The sequence below is a fragment of the Eschrichtius robustus genome, chromosome 20 (assembly GCF_028021215.1).
Source record: "Eschrichtius robustus isolate mEscRob2 chromosome 20, mEscRob2.pri, whole genome shotgun sequence".
NCBI classification, from domain to species: domain Eukaryota; kingdom Metazoa; phylum Chordata; class Mammalia; order Artiodactyla; family Eschrichtiidae; genus Eschrichtius; species Eschrichtius robustus.
Window position 1 is genome coordinate 53,123,101 of NC_090843.1, and position 17,141 is coordinate 53,140,241.

Genomic DNA, 17,141 nt, shown 5'->3' on the forward strand with positions numbered 1-17,141 from the left:
GCACAGCGATAAAGACTCAACGCAACCAAAAATAAATAAAATTAAGTTTTTTTAAAAAAAGAATTAAAATGGTATGCTAGAAAATACCTATTTAACAGGAAAGAAGGCAATAAGGGAAGAGTATAGGAACAAAAAGACATAAGACTGTATAGAAAACAAGTAGCAAAATGACATAAATCCTATCTTATCAGTAATTATATTAAATGCAAATGGAATAAACACTCCAATAAAAAGAGATTGACAGAATAAGTTAAAAACCCCAGTCTGTGCTATCTACAAAACACTTTAGATCCAAAGATACACATTGGTGGAAAGTAAAAAGATAAAGATATACCATGCAAGCAGTAACTAATAGAAACCTGAAGTGGCCACACTCATATTAGAGAAAATAGATTTACTACAGACAAACAAGGATATTTTGTAATGATAAAAGGGTCAATTTATCAGGAAAACATACCAATTATAAACATGATGCACCTAACAACAGGCCCCCAAAATATATGAGGCACAAACTAAGAGAAATGAAGGGAGAAATAATGATAGTTGGGAGACTTCAAGATTCCACTGTCAATAATGGACAGAACTGGTAGGCAGAGGAGCAATAGAGAAATAGAAGACCTGAAGAACACTATAAACCCAGTAGACCTAACAGATATTTATAGAACACTCCACCTAACAACAGCAGAATACACATTCTTTTCATGTGCACATGAGAGAACATATATTGCATCATAAAACAAGCCTCAGTACATTTAAAAGGATTGAAATCATACAGAGTATGTTCTTTGACTACAGTGGAATGGAATCAGAAACCAATAATGAAAAGGAAATTTGGGAAATTCACAAATATGTGGAAAGTAAAAACATTCCTAAATAACCAGTGGGTCAGAGAAGAAATCATAAGATAAATTAGAAAATACTTTGAGATGTATGAAAAAGAAAATACAACATACCAAAACTTATGGGATGCAGCTAAAGCAGTGCTCAGGGGGAAATTTATAGCTGTAAATGCCTATATTAAAAAAGGAGACTTCAAATCAATAGCCTTGTTCCACCTTAGAGTAGAAAAAGAAGAGCAAACTAAATCCAAAGCAAGCAGAAGGAAAGAAGTAATAAAGATTAGAGCACAAAAAGGGAAATAAAGAATAGAAAAGACCACCGATTGTGTGATTCCATTTATATGAAATGTCCAGAATATGCAAATCCATAGAAACAGAAAGATTAGTGGTTTCTGGGGGCTGGGGAGAGGGGGGAATGGGGACTGAGTGCTAATGTGTACAGGGTTTCTTTTTGGGGAGATGAAAATGTACTGGAATGAGAGGGTGGTGATGGCTGCATAACTGTGAATATACTAAAACCACTGAATTGTACATTTTAATAGGGTGAATTTTATAGTACCTAAATTAAATCTCAATAATGGTGTTAGTTAAAAAAAAATCAAAGTGGGTAAGTAGGCGAAGGAGGTTGGGGGGAGTAGAGTTAGGGGAAGCATTCCCCAGAGAGGAGTATCAGGGTGTCTGCAGGCCCCAAGGGGAAAGAGTGTGGTGTGTTACAGAGGCCCCAGGTGGGCTGGGCTGGGGTGGGGTGGGGTGGGATGCCCTTGGTTTTATCATTAGAGCGGTAGAAAGTCACTGGAGGATTTCTGTAGGTGGCTCCGTTGCAGGGCTGGCATTTTGAAGAGCTCATTGTGACTTTTTTTTAAAAATAAATTTATTTATTTTATTTATTTTTGGCTGCATTGGGTCTTTGCTGCTGTGCGCGGGCTTTAGTTGCGGCGAGTGGGGGCTACTCTTCGTTGCAGTGAGCAGGCTTCTCACTGCCGTGGCTTCTCTTGTTGGGGAGCACAGGCTCTAGGCACGCGGGCTTCAGTAGTTGCGGCACACGGGCTCAGTAGTTGTGGCTCACGGGCTTAGTTGCTCCGCGGCATGTGGGATCTTCCCGGAACAGGGATCGAACCCGTGTTCTCTGCATTGGCAGGTGGATTCGCAACCACTGCGCCACCAGCGAAGCCCTGGTGAACAGATTGGAAAGGGCCAGGAGTGGACTTGGGGAGGCATCTGCGGTAGCCCAGGTGAGAGAGGAACCTACCTGTCAGGGAGGTTATTGTTCAAGGTCACCGCACTAGATGGAGCCAGACCTGGGTCCCTCTGGCAACGCAACCTCTGCTCTCCACAGGCCACTGATTTGCATCCTCCCAGGTATTCCTAATCAGCCCAGAGAGTGGCTGAGATCTCTGTGCTTAATGAGAGAGGGGGAGGGAAATGGACATCGTGTTAATCAGGCTAAGTAGGATTTGTGGCTAACTAGGGCCAGCCTTGCTGCAAACAGTAGACATTAAACAGTAGAAATGGGGATTTATTGCCAGGACACTGGAGCATGTCACAGAAGCCCAGGCCCCTGGAAGGGTTTGGATCAAGCACATGGGCCAGAGGAAAACCCAGGAGCCCTCCCTCTGCCTTGTGTCTGCTCATCCTCTATTTCGGCTCTTCTCCCTTTTCTCTCACCGCAGACCACCTTTCTCTTCCCTGGGCGTTCCCACCTGGGGAAAACGGCCCCTCCATCAGCTCCTAAATTTGCATCTTATTATTCCAGAGAGCAGTTGAGTTAAAACTGAAGTCTCTTAGCCCATTTCCTAGATTCTCAAGGAAGGGACCTCAATATGCCAGCTTGGGCTGAGTGCACCCCTGGGAGAGTCAGCTGGGCCTGAGGAGGCTGGTCCCAGTGTAAATTTGAGGCTTCTGGAGCCCACGCCTGAAGGCAGCTGGGCAGCTGGTAAGACCAGGGAGAAGAAGGGGCATCCAATGGGATGCAAGCGACCTTGTGTCAAGGGTCCCTCCCCCCCACTTTGGAGAACTCACTGCCTAAGATGGGTCTGTCCCTAGGGATAAACCACACGAGACCTTATTTTATCACTTGAACTGGCTTGTAAACAGCCCTCTGACTATCCATCTCCCCTCTCCTTTGGGCCTCCACTTTCAGCCCTTAACTGGGCAGGGAACATTCCAGAATTTAGAATTAGTCTTACTGCCTTTGTGAATTCTGTCCATTCTCCCAGAAAAGCAAGGTCCAGCTCATGTCCTGCTGAAAAGCTTGTTGAAAAGGACCCCAGTTACTGTCATTGTCTCATCTTCACCTGCTGTGTGAAACTCAGTGGCGCTGAGTCGGATGCCTGGAAGCCCTGGTGGTTGCGGAATAAATGGGCCTCTGACTGGGGACAGGAGGGGACAGGAAGTGTCTGTGAGGTCCAGTGGGAGGCATGTGTGAGGGTCAGCCGCCAATCACGTCCCCAGCCCCACCGTTTCCAGCCTCAGCTCATTGGTTTCAGCAGGCCTGCCGGTAACGCGTGCTGTGCCGCCCGCCCTTTGTGCAGGGAATGCTGTGGAAGGGAGACCACTGGGGGCGGGGAGACCCTGGGAGCCCCAGGCCCTTCACCCCGGGACAGCCATTTCCAGTGGTAAGGAGGGGGATTGATCCTGGACGGGGCTTTTTCTCTCGCTGTGAGAAGCAGGGACTTGAAGTCCTTTAGTCAGATACTCTCTCAGACGTCAGAGAGTGGGGGACAAGGAAGGACACTGCATGCAGATGTGAGTTCCAAAGGCCCGTTTCTCTTTGAATTCCTGCAGCATTTATAGGAGGCTGAGCGGTTTGGCGTCTTCTTCTTTACAGCCGTGTGCTGGTTGCCTGGAATGTTGTTTCCAGTGCTAATAATGACGCTGGTGGCGCGCAGCTCGTGCCTCACCTCTGAGTAGCAGCCGCAAACCTGTGCATTTAATTTCTGTTATAACCTGGTGAAGGAAGTAGGGCAGATTGTTTTATATGCATTTAATAGCTGATAAACCCTCAGGTTGCCTGGGCATGGGATGGAGGGGGTGTGTGAGTAATTGTTTACCCTTCACAGCCACACAGCTGGTCAGAGCTGGGACTAAAAGCCTGCCTTCTGATTTTGGATCCCGGACTCTGTTCACAACAGAGTGGAACGATCTTCGGAATTCTCTCAGGCACAGACTGTAGCTTATTCTTCCGGGTTTTCCTGTCTGTCATCCATCCATCCCTCCATTTATGCCTCCGTCTTGTTCTATAAAGGGATTGAGATACTAACAAGAACATATATTTCTCTATATATCTTGACTGTATAAGAAATTAGAGAAATGTGTATTTATAATAAAAAGGTATAAAGTAGATACTTGATGCCAGAGCTATGTATAGGTATTTTTTAGATATGCTTGTATGTGTGTGTGTATGTAATTAAATAGAAACCCATAAGAATAAGATCAGGAAAAACATAGATTAACTGGAAGGTCACAACCAGGAAGAGAGTTAAGACATATATTCAGGCCATAGAGCTATGCCCAGTTTACTATGGTTGAACCACAGATTTAGCTCTGAGCTAATGAGTGATCAAAGCAGGAAAAAAAATGTATTATTTACACGGTTCATGGGGTCCATAAGGAGCCGGAAACCAGACGCTGAGTGCTTTTCCAGGCAATTAGATCTGAAGGGAATTTCTTGCCTGGGTGGTCATCCACGAGACCCTGAGGGGCAAGGGAAATTCGTGGCACATGTGCCCCTGCTCTCTGTTCCTCCTCCCACGCTAGACATCACTAATCAATCACAGTCCTTTCCCACTGAGGCCAGAGAGAGCCTTGCAGTCCTTCAAGCATGGTGTTCCAGGCGGCTATTACCAACGATGTGGAGTCGGCATACAGGACAAAACCACCTGCTTGCTATTCCAGCTCTGGGGGTGATGGTGGTATTGGGAGTCATGAGGGAATTCTGAGTGGAGAGCCACAGGAAGCCGTGGCAAGCACCTCTGCAGGGGTGACATGAGTGGACACCATGTCCTGTTGTCCATAGAAGGTGTGTTTGCTGTAAACCGCCTCTAGGTGCCAGTCGGAGGGACCCATCAGGGTGATGATGGGTCGTAAGTGCGTCTGGAGGGACACAGGAAACATACTAGGAATTTCTGACTCATTACAGTCATTTACTTGTTCCACAGATATTTAGAAAACACCTATTATGCGCCTAGAAAGAGTGCCTGACCCACTGTGCTCACCCGCCTCATCCCAGTTTCACATCACTTTTTCAGAGATGCCTTCCTGACTCTTCTCTACATCAGAGCTCACAAATCATGCCCCCTTGCGCCTTTCTCTCATGGCCCGTATCACAGCACATACGGATATATTTATTTACGTTTGTTTGTTTAGTGTTTCCCCCACTGAGATGTGAGTTCCAAGGTGGCAGGGACAGTGTCTGTCTTGTTCATCATGGTATCCCCAGCCCTAGCACACGGTCCAGCACATGGTAGGTGCTCAATACATATTTGTGGAATGAATGAATGAAAGAATAAAGAGAGTGCAGAGGTGAAGCGGTTGCAGACTGCCCAGTAGAAGATAGAACATAAGTATAAGTTGTCAAATGCTCAGTGCTACAGGGAGGGGACAGGCAAGGAGCTAAGGGACTTCAGGGGAGGAGAGGTTGCTACCAGAGGGAAGGGGAAAGCAAGGCAGGCTCCATGGTGTAGCAGGACCCTTTGCTGGGTCTGGAAGGATGAGGTGGAGGGAGGGACATCTGGGGCCCTGGGGGCAGCAGGAGCCGAGGCAGAGAGGTGGATCTGGAGGAGAGAAGAGCCAGAATGACTTTGGGGTGCTTTCAGGGCACCAGGAAAGGTGAGTCTGAGCCAGCTGCTGGAGCTTTGCCCACAGGCTTGATTTGGGCAGCAGATTCGTGAGTGGAGCAGGGATGGGGTGGGAGGGGCCCCAGGCAGGCAGGGGCAGGCTGGTGGGAGAGCTGGGGAAATCAGGGAGGCCCCAGTTTGGCCTGGGGGTGGTGGAGGCAGTGCCTGGGCTCCCTGGACTTTGTTTACTTCCTTCCTCTCCTGTGCCTGTTGACCCTTGGGGACCACCCTCTGCAGGTTCTGGCCCCAGGACTCAGCCCCAGCCATGCTCTGCCCTCCCCCGCCCCCAGCCTGGCCCAGCTCTCTAGGGGGTTCTGTGTAGCTGATTTACCCAATAGCACTGTGGCCAACATATTTCTAATTTTAAACAGAATGTACATTGATCACATGTAGCATATTATTTTTTTTTAAATTTATTTATTTATTTTTGGCTGCATTGGGTCTTCGCTGCTGCGTGCTGGGCTTTCTCTGGTTGTGGCGAGCGGGGGCTACTCTTCGTTGCAGTGTGCGGGCTTCTCATTGCAGTGGCTTTTCTTGTCGCGGAGCATGGGCTCTAGGCGCGCAGGCTTCAGTAGTTGTGGCACGAGGGCTCAGTAGTTGTAGCTCGCAGGCTCTAGAGCGCAGGCTCAGTAGTAGTGGCACACGAGCTTAGTCGCTCTGAGGCATGTGGGATCTTCCCGGACCAGGGATCGAACCCGTGTCCCCTGCACTGGCAGGTGGATTCTTAACCACTGTGCCACCAGGGAAGTCCTAGCATGTTATCTTGAGCATAGTCTTTGATATTCCAGATAGAGCTTTGCTTTCCTAATTTCCTTCCTCTTGAACTCTTTAAGGTGTGTTTTCTGTCGCTTACCTAGGGAACTTTTATTTACTATTTATATTAATTATCAAATTACTCCATTTCACGTATGGGTCATTCAGTTTATTCCTTTTGGCCTCCTTCTTGCACATCTTATGTGTGGATTTGTTAAGCAGTTTGGCGCCTACTTTCACTGTTCAGGCCCACCTGGTGAGGCTTTGACTGGAGAGTGAGGAGACGCAATGGCAATGGGACCTTGCTGCTTGTGACCCTGGATCCTAGGATGATGCAGGGTGGAGAGATGCTAATGGATGCACACGCTGCTCACGTGTTAGTGCTGAAGGTTCTCGAGCCAGCACGTGAGGCCTCCTTTCCACGTTCGTTCCGGTTGCGTTAGCCCGGAAGACCGGCCGACCTGGGGTGGCCAGAGGTGGACAATGGAGCCTGAACTTGGAACCTGGGAGATGAGCCAAGGGTCTGGGATGACCCAGGGCAGCTTCATGTGTCCCTGGGGGTGTGAACAAGTGCGTCAACTTCCTGCAGTGGTCTGGGCGGATGCTGAGACAGGGGAGGCTGCCACATCATCTAGGGACCGTGGAAGAAGCCCCCAGTGGAGGGGGCTCCCTGTGGACCACGTGACTGCTGCAGAGAAACCAAAGTAAGCCTAGGAATGAGCGCTGGGTGCTTCAGAGGAAAGCAACTGCCGCCCTGACATGCCTGAGCCAGGCAGCTGCTGGCACAGGGCTCCAAAGGGGTAGTTGGCATGGGAGCAGGAAGCTTACTTCCAGGGCTCCTGTCATTTCTGTTAAGACATCAGGCTCACTCAGGTTAGTACATGTGGTGCATTCTTACCCCTTCCCGCTCCTGGATAGGTGACATACCCAGGGCCCTTGATTGCAAATGACAAAGACCCAGCTCAACTAGTTTAAGCAAAAAGGGGACTCTGTGGACCTGGCAAGTTGGGAACCAAACGAGCGGTTCAGGCATGGCTGGATCCAGCAGTTGATTATCTCCCTCCATCTCTCAGCTCTGCTTGGCTTTATTCTCAGGCTGTTTCCAAGTGGCAGCAAGATGGCCATTGGCCATCTCAGGCCAACATTGCTCTCACAGCTTGCTGTCACAGAGAAGGAGGGTACTTCTCAGTAACTCTGGTGAGAGCCCAGGGAAGCTGGGCCTCGGTCAGTCACTGTGCCCAGTGGGTGGGGATATTCTAATCAGCCGGCCCCAGTCACATTCACCCTGAGGAAGAGGAAGGAAGGGCCTGTTTCTCCCACCCAGAAGAACTGGGCATGATTTCCTTGGCCCTGAGGAGGAGTCGTTCTCAAAGAGAGGGAGGCTGGGCAGACAGAATGTACGCCCATTGTGAAAGGCTGGCAGAGGCCCCGGCCATCTGGAGGCAGCTTTCAGGGCGCCAACTGCACAGCAGGACAGCAGCGCACCCGCTGTTCTCTGTTGAGTGGAGCATGTACACTCGGGCCTCTTCACATCCTCAGGTCTGGTCCATCCTGAACCTTCAAACAGGGTCGGCCTTTCTGTGCAGCAAGCTGCTGGGAGCACGTGGAAACCAACCTCTCTCCACCGTGTCTGTCCCAGAGGCCGCCTCCAGTCACTGACACCACTTTTCACTTCTCTTTGGCCTTTGGTCCCTGGATCCACAAATCTGCCTCTAATGTCTGCGTTTGGGCCCCATCTCTATGGAGTCTCTTATCTGGACGTTTGACTCAGCTCAAGGCTTGGCCTGATTGTGCCTGCAGTTTCCAGCCTGTGGTCCTGCCAGGAGAAGGGCAGAGTGGCCAGGCTGGACCTGTCACTTCTCCTAAAGTCAGACAGAGCACCCACTCAGGATGAAGGACCAGCGGGTTCCTGGCACACCTGGGTATGTGGTGACTGCTTTCCACAGACTCAGAGAGACTCACATCACATTCTCCTACGTGATACAACCGGGATCACACATTAGCACTTCTCAACATTTTTAGCTACAGAATCTTTTCTTCAAAGGCTGTCTTCCCTGAAAATCCAGTAGAGGAAGCTGACAAGAGCAGCTTTGCCCTGGGCTAGGTTGGAATACATCCCCTTTATCCACCTCCCCCTCATTTCACATCAGCAGCCCCAGAGAGGTACATGGCACCCCCCCCTAAGGCTCCTTGGAACCCAGTTTGAGAACCTCTTCATGATTGTGTCCATCCATCCCTCTCTGTAGCACCTGATTTTGTTCCCCATGAGGGATAGTTGCTAGATGTGGTGTTTTTCTTCTCACCACCACATTTTTTTCTGTCATTAGCTTGTTCGCACTATGAAAAGGGCAAGAAGGGGATCCTTGTCACCTTCCTTCTCCCTGCAGGCAGGTGTCAGGCTGTCCCTTCATGACCCTTGTCCTCCTCGAGCTGCATGTGGGAGGCCACTCCATTTGCGGCATTGGTCACGTTGTCTGGGCCTCGGTAAACCTTCTTCCTGGGGAGCTACACCCAGATGGATGCCTCGCCCCCAGCAGTTGAAGTTTCAGGAAGTCACGAGATGCTGACACCCCACGTATGACCACTGCCTGGAATGAATGGTTTTGATACCTTTCCATAAAATGTGCCCTTTTTAGAAACAACAACAAAAAATAAAATAAAATAAAATGGATAACCAAAAAATAAATAAATAAATTAATTAATTAAATAACAACAAAATCCTTGAAACTTGTAAAAGTGGCAAGACTTTAAAAAAAGAAAAAAAAAACCAAAAAGAATGCAAACGTTCCCAAGGGAGGCCTCCCGCTAATAGAAAGTGTCCCTTATCTGTTCAGTTTTAGAAGATGTCGTTAGGGGGACTTGGTCACCCACGATTGGCCGTGGCCGGGCTTCAGCTGGGCTTCCGTCCACCGTCCACCGAGGAGAATCCAGGCCTTGGTTTGGCTCCAGCTGGGCCTTCCCGCAGCTGCCGCTTATTGACTTAAGTCCCAGTGATTCATCTTCATCAGGGTCGCCCCTGACAACACGTGGTAGGCAGGAGCGGGACCTCCTCTGCCTGGGGTGCCAGCAGGTCCAGGCCCAGGCCAGGCCCCCTCGGTTCCTGGTAGGTGTTTTGGGGTCTTTGGCAATGAGGTGACGGGAAGATTTTGTATTTTCTGGAGCCAGGAGTTTTCCCAGAACTTTGCTAACACCGGGGAAGGGTGTGTCTGTGCTGGGAGAGTGTCGTTAATGGTTGACTTGCTTTTTCCGGGTTACCCCAGGGCCTGCTGCTTCCCAGGAAGAGGTGGCAGGGGTCGGAGAATGGGGGGGAGCCCCCGAGCACCTCCCTGACAGTTGCCACACTCGCTGTACCATCCTCTGAGAGACCCCAGTGGACAGGGGTGGGTTCAGGGGTGGCTGGAGGAGAGGATGTGTATTTTGGAAAGTTGAGAGGCAGATGGGCCCAGGGCCAGGTGGAGAAAGGGGCCATGTTACTATAGCTGAGCAAATGGAACTTTCGTTAAATATTTTTATTGCACGTCACGCTGTGTGTAGGCACTGGAAGAGGGGCTGCAGCCCCCCAAGTGCTGTTTGGGGTCAACCAGGATAAGATTGTGACAAGTCCTCAGATAACTGTGGGACAGGACCAGAAAAACCAAGGGCCGGAAGGAGGCAAAAATAAAGACATGCCAAGGCGGCGTTTCTTAGAGTGTGAGAGGATTTTTAAGTATATTATACATTACTATTAAGTATATTCCACAGATGAGCACTTAAAACATTTTAATGACTATGTATTTTCATGTGCATTAGAACGTAACTTTTTAAAGTTCCCTTCTATTTATAGCAAATGATACGGTTTTCTATTTATGGTGGAGATATAAAGTTTCCTTTGAAAATAAATTTAAGTAAAAGAGTGTGTTGATTTAAAGGAAAATATTAAGTAAAGAGTAGTACTGATGGCAGGTGGCATGGGAACACCTGAGGTTTGGGAAGAGCGCGCTGGAGAAATTCAGAGGCTCGGGAAGGAAAGGGCTCCTGGAAGAGTAAGCTGGGGTGGGGGAGGGGTAGGATCCAGCGAGGTGGAGGCGGGAGAGGGTGCATCTGAACTGGCAAGTGTGCAAATGCGTGTGTGCAAATCTTGGTATAATCCATTTTCGTTGCGACGTATGGGTCGTGTCGGGACTGGAGGGCGGGTTTAGACTGTATTGTGGAGGGTCTCGAATCCCAGGATACAGACCCCAAACTTAATTCAGGGAACAGTGGGAGCCATTGAAGGTGCTTGAGGCGGGGAGTGCTTCATGACTATCTGAAGAGACTCATTTATTTGTAGTGGGTACCAGGACTGGAGGCAGGAAGACCAGGTAGGGGCCTAAGGAAAGAGAGCGTAAGCGGCCGAACTAGAGCCATGGCTGAGGACCAGCGGCTCAGCCCCCCGGCCTGTCTCCTGCTGGCTCTGGCTGGCTGCCTAGAGACGCTGGAGAGAGGCAGGTCTGGGGCAGAGGAGCCAGCTCTGGGTCTCTCTGTAGGGAAGCAGTGGGAGCCGGGCAGGGGTGCTGCTCAGAGGTTGTGCATAGAGGCCTAGAAGGGAGGTGCCTGCCTCTCCTGGCTGGGCCCAGTGGCCTGTTCCTGGGGTCTCCTGGCTGAGTGTGGAATGTTCTGGGGGAAGCGGGTGGGGTCGGCCGAAGGAAGCTCCTCTCTGGGTCAGAGCGCTGATTCCTGCCCTACAGTTAGGCCCAGGCAGCCTGGCTGGCAGCCCTGGGCCAAGATTTCATTCATCAGCTGGACCCGCGGTCATCTGGGTTACAGATTGTTGTTGTTTGTTTAATTCTCCCATTTTTTTTCCTTCTAGTGCAGAGAATTTCCCCAGGAGTTCAGAGACAGGCTTGGTTTAAAAATCAGGGTTGTTTTTGTTTTTCTTCCCTTTGAAGGCCTACTGTGTGCCAGGCCCTGTGTTTGGAACTTTTACTGTGTTCACCCTGGACAAAACCTGCATTGTACAGAGAATGAAGCAGGGTGTGGGGAAATAGGACTTGTCCCAAATTATACAGTCGGTTCACTGCAGCGCCTGATTCCAGACACGCACTTGTGTCATTGTAGGAATGAGACTGTGGACCAGATATGCCACCTGGGAGAAAGAATTCACTGTCTCTGCTCCCCTGTCTGGTGTGGGGCTGCTCCATGCAGTGTGCTGGGGTGTGACTGTAAAATAGGGGTGCTGGCCCCCCCCAGTGTTGCTGCAGGGATTGCATGAGTTATGATATAGCTAAGGTGCCGTGTCAGCGTTAGCTGCTCTTACTGCTGTGAGACAGAAAACTAGAGTTGCAATCCTGAACATCAGTTTTACTGGGAGACATTTTTGGGAGGATATCACTTAGGGTGGGGGAGAAGCATTGTTTTAATTTTAAAATAATTAATACATACGGCTTAGAATGGGAAAATTTGACCTTGGAGACATTGTGCCTTTGGCCTGCCTGTTTCTGGCCACACTCCCCGTCCCTGGATGTCGGGGGATGTGCGTGTAGAGAGAAGGGGAAATCTGTGTTCTCTTTCCTCTGTTGTCAGCCTGACTTAGGTGAAAGCTTGAGAATAAAGGTGCCCCTTGTTGTTTCCCCTGGCTCCAAGGAGGCCCCAGGTCTGTGATCTCACCTGCCCTAAATTAGTGCCCGAAAGCTGTGTCCTAATTGCCTCTGACCTTAACTAGCCATTCTCTGAGTTAGTTTCCAGCTCTAACTTTCAGACAGGCTTCTTCCTTTCCAGCAGTTCTACCAGGATGTCTCTCTTCCTGGAATGCCTGCCTAATGCCTGCCAAGGCCTTACTTTTTCCTTTCAGCTCTCTGCCAGACTCTCCTCCACTTGGAAGCCCTCTGGGATTGCCACAGAGAGAAGTCCTAACTGAGACTGCTCTTTGCTCCCACTGTCCTTTGTGCAGTCCCAGCATCTATTAGAGCCATTGTCTGATTCATTCAGAATTCATCTCACTCATGTATAGTCCACACTGGGTATTCACAGCCAACAAAACAGAGGTGGCCCCTCTCCAGAGATTAACAAGTAAACAAAGAAATAAATGCACACATTCAAATTGTGATACATGCAATGAAGACCTATCCATCTTCAGCACTAGGCTGTGTCCCCCACCCATGAGGGCCACGTGGTGTGGACAGACAAGACGTTTGTGGACTAAAGGCCCGAACAGCATGCACTTTCCTTGTTTGCAGATGGGATGAGATCAAATTGTTAATCAACACAAAAACAATTTGAAAGGTATGACACGTTATACAAATCTAACTGTAATAATATTAATATCTCAAGATTCTTTCCCGTTGATGAAGATTAGGGCAATATTTTTTCTTCTCTGTAGAAGAAAATTAAAAAAAATTTTTTTCCATTGTATTGGTAGCATTTGACTTTAAAAAAAAAGTTTTACGTTTACAGAAAAAAATTGAAATGTACAGAGTTCCCATGTACCCCCTACTTACCCCAATTTCTCATTATTAACATCTTGCATTGATGTGGCACATTTGTTGCAGGTGATGAGCTGGTAGTGATACATTATTATTAACTAAAGCCCATAGATTTCAGTAAGGGGGTCACTATTGGTGTTGTACGTTCTATGGGTTTTGACAAATGTATAATGACATGTATCCACCATGACAGCATCATACAGAATAGTAGTTTCACTGCCCTAAAAATCCCCTGCGCCCCACCTATTCATCCTTCCCTCTCTCCCCCGAACCTCTGATCTATTTACTGCCGCCATAATTTTGTCTTTTTTAGAATGTCATACAGTATGTAGCCTTTTGGATTGGCTTCTTTCATTTAGCAATATGCATTTAAGGTTCTTCCACGTCTTTTCATGGTTTGGTAGCTCATTTTCATTTTGTTATTTATTAAATTTTTTTTTCTTTTTGGTGGCTGATTTTTGTTGCTGAATTTTATCCCATTGTCTGGATATACCACAGTTTATTTATCCAATCACCTGTTGAAGGACATCTTGGTTGCTTCCAAGTTTTGGCAATAATGAATAAAACTGGTATAGATATTAGTGTGCCATTTTGTGGTGTATGTGTATGTATGTAGGTTTTCAGTTCTCTGGGTAAACACCAAGGAATGTAATTGCTGGCTCATATGGTAAGAGTATGTTTAGTTTTGTAAGATACTGCCTTCCAAAGTAGCCTGGACCATTTTGCAATGAATTAGAGTTCCTGTTGCTCCGCATCCTTGTCAGCATTTGGTGTTGTCAGTGTTCTGGATTTTGGCCGTGTAATAGGTCTGTAGTGGTATTTCATTGCTGTCTTAATTTGCAGTTCCTTAATGACATATGACATTGAGCATCTTTATGCTTATTTGCCATCTGTATATCTTCTTTGGTGAGGTCTCTGTTCAGGTCTCTTGCCCATTTTTAACTGGGTTGTTTGGTTTCTTATTTTTTGAAAAATAGTGTTTTCCCTATTTAGAATCTTACTCATTGTCTCTGACTTAGCTGAAAGGATAAGGAAAGATTGTGTGGGTAAGTGGGGGTGACTGGCATGGGATAAGGCCCCAAAACACACATAGTTCTGTTTAGTGCCAAGAAGTTGGGATACCCTTGAAATTAAGGGCTTGAGCTTGGAGTTCAAATCCTGGGCGTTGTCACCTACTAACTGAATTCCTATGGCTTTGGGTACATCATTCACCTCTCTGAGCCTCAGTTTGCTCCCCTGTAAAATGGAGTTGTTAAAACCTACTGTGAAAAATAAAGGTGATTCTATAAAGCACTTGGCACCAAGCTTGACAAATAGTAAATGCTCAGTAAATGGTGGGTCTTCTCATAGATAATTAACAGACATACTTTTTGCTTCTCCTGTGTGACATTTTGGGTTTCCCTTGTGTCCTAGTCTTTGAGACCCCAGAACCCACTAGAATTCCATTTGTGCTTACAGTGAACAGTTGGGGTGTGTGTGCATGTGGGGAGCCTGCCACGTCCCAGCAGGTACCCAGTGCTCAGCCTCAGCCCTTCCCCAGCCTCCTCTCATTTCCCTGTCGGGAGCCCGAGATGTGTTCCACTCATCTGTTCTTGGTCACTCCTTCTATCCGCCATGTCCCCTGGGCTCCTGTGTCTCCAAGGCTGGCTATAAGTGTAGGCACCCCAGGTATTACCCATTTTGACTTCTCTGAGGATGAACCCTAGGCCCAGTAGAGATCCTGCTGGTGGCAGTGAGGAAGAGGCAGAGAGGCAGGAAAATGACCAGGTTGGTGGGGTCCTCCCAGCAGTGGCTCTAGACTGGCCAGCTCCTGGCTCCTTTAGAGATGGGCCTTGGGGTTGATTTCTGAGGTGGCCTCACCAACATGTCCCCCACCCCTCTCTGGAAAGCCACATGGCCTTTCCCCTCATGCTGGCTTCTCTTCCCAGTCGACATGCATTCTGCTCACCAGGCATCTGCCCTGCCCAGAAATGACCTTGTCTGGGCATTTCCTACAGTACTGAACGGAAGGCCCGGAAACCGTCCACATTCCCTGCAGGCTGCTGGGAGACAGGACCGTGCCTTCTAAGGTTCTTTGCAGAGCAGTCAGGCAAGCGGCGGGGCTGGCCACAGGCAGAGGGTGAATTCTGCAAAGCCACTGCTCCCTCCCATCAGGGAAACAGCAGTTCAGTGGTTATGATCATAGTGGAGAGTAATAATAGAATATTATTAGAATGTGTTATTCTGTTATGAACTGACCTCCTTGGTCACTGAGAGAGTAAAATGAATTAATACACGTCAAATGCTTAGAACAGAACTCACACACATTCGGTGTTAAATAAGGATGTCGGCTGGTATTGCCATCATCTGCTCGGACCCTTTCCCCAGGGCACCCCCACTCCCACTCCCCTTACCTGTCTCACAGCTCCTACATGCTTCAGGTGAGCTTAGGGCAGGGGTCCCCAACCTCCAGGACCTAATGCCTGATGATCTGAGGTGGAGCTGATGTAATTAATAATAGAAATAAACTGCACAATAAATATAATGTGCTTGAATCATCCTGAAACCATCACCCCACCCCCGGTCCATGGAAAAATTGTCTTCCATGAAACCAGTCCCTGGTGCCAAAAAGGCTGGGGACCACTGGCTTAGGGGATTGAAGGGACATTTTGGAATGTCCTTAACTCAAAGGAATGACCTGTTTGTTCAGTTTAGTAAAACGCTGTCATTGATGCTCCCTACCTGTGCTCTTCTGGGTACTGGGAGTTCCAGGCTAATAATACTGATGGTGATGGTGGTGGTGATGATGATGATAGTGATGGTGATGATGATGGTGATGGTGGTGGTGGTGGTGATGATGATAACAGTGATGATGGTGATAGTGATGATGGTGATGGTGGTGGTGGTGGTGGTGATAGTGATGGTGATGATGATGATAACAGTGGTGATGGCGGTGGTGGTGGTGGTGATGATAGTGATGGTGATGATGATGGTGATAGTGGTGGTGCTGGTGGTGATGGTGATGATAACAGTGATGATGGTGATAGTGATGATGATGATGGTGGTGGTGATGATGATGATGATGATGACGATGATTGCAGCCCCGCACCGAGAGCGCACAGTGTTACAGGTCCTATGCTAGGTGGGTTACCTGTACCATTTAAATCAGGGTTTTTCTAACTTGGCGCTTTGACATTTTCAGCTGGATAATTTTACGTTGTTGGGGGCTAAGCTGCGCATTGTAGGATGTTTAGCAGCATCCTGGCCTCTACCCACTGGGTTGTAGCCAGTGGCACCCCTGCCCCCGAGATGTCTCCAGACACTGCCACATGTCTCGTGGGGGAACAAAATCACCCTGTTCCAGAACCATTGATCTAATTTATTCTTCCCAACAGGCCGGGAGGCTGCTACTCATTTTACAGGTGAGGCAACCGAGGCTTAGAGAAATGAAGGAAGCCGCCCAAGGTCACTGAGCTAATAATTCACACAGGGTGAGAATGTAGATCCCAGATACCTGCCCCAAAGAACAGACTCAGAAGGAACCACCGCCCTTTATTTTTTGGCAGAAGAAGAGAATTCATCAGCCATTGGCAGGGCCACCTAGGGTATGTGACCAGGTTGGGACCTGCTTGGTCAGCCTGCGCATCCATTGCCAAATTCATTCAGAGCTAACAAAACCTGTGGCTGTTACCCATTTTCTGACTTGGTTTGAACCCAAGGAGCTGAATGTATTTATGTGGAGACTGTGTCTACAGGCCTCCAGCCTTGGCCATGACAGGGACGTCCCACTGCTTCTCCTTCCTTCAGACACAGCCCTGTCGCCTGCAGATACCTGCGGGGAGAAGGGACAGGTGTGCACGTGTTTTTCTGCAAATGGAGCCTCCTAGGCGCATTCTCCCGCTGAGGCTGTGAATCTGGGTTTACAGTTTGTTTGCCCAAGATACTCATTTGTAATTTTACTTTTTTTTTTTAACACTGGTTTATTATGAAAAATTTAAAATATAAAGCGAAGTTGAAAGAAGTTTGCCGTGTACACCTATATGCCCACCACTTTAGATTCTACTATTAACATTTTATCACACTTCTGTTTCCCTTGTCTGGACCCCAGTTCAGTGTCGTCTCTGGCTGGTGGGTCAGTGAACACACTGTAAATTCTCCACGAGGAGAACACATTCATAGCATAGACAGTGGTAATCAAACAACATGGTCTTCATTAACCAGGTTAATGGGGGAGGTAAAGGGTCGTGGATGACCCTACTCACTGTTAAAGCAAAACTAGTGAAAACAAGTTACTA

The 17,141-nt window shown here is 48.3% G+C and overlaps 1 protein-coding gene across 1 annotated transcript in view; it reads left to right on the forward strand.

Annotated features, from left to right (window-relative positions):
- The first annotated feature begins 9,425 nt into the window (after nt 1–9,425).
- The window catches only part of RPH3AL (rabphilin 3A like (without C2 domains)), a 112,401-nt gene continuing 104,685 nt past the window's right edge, over nt 9,426–17,141 (forward strand). The window contains 1 exon segment of the mRNA XM_068531816.1: nt 9,426–9,530. The gene's annotated coding sequence lies outside the window, so the exon portion shown is untranslated.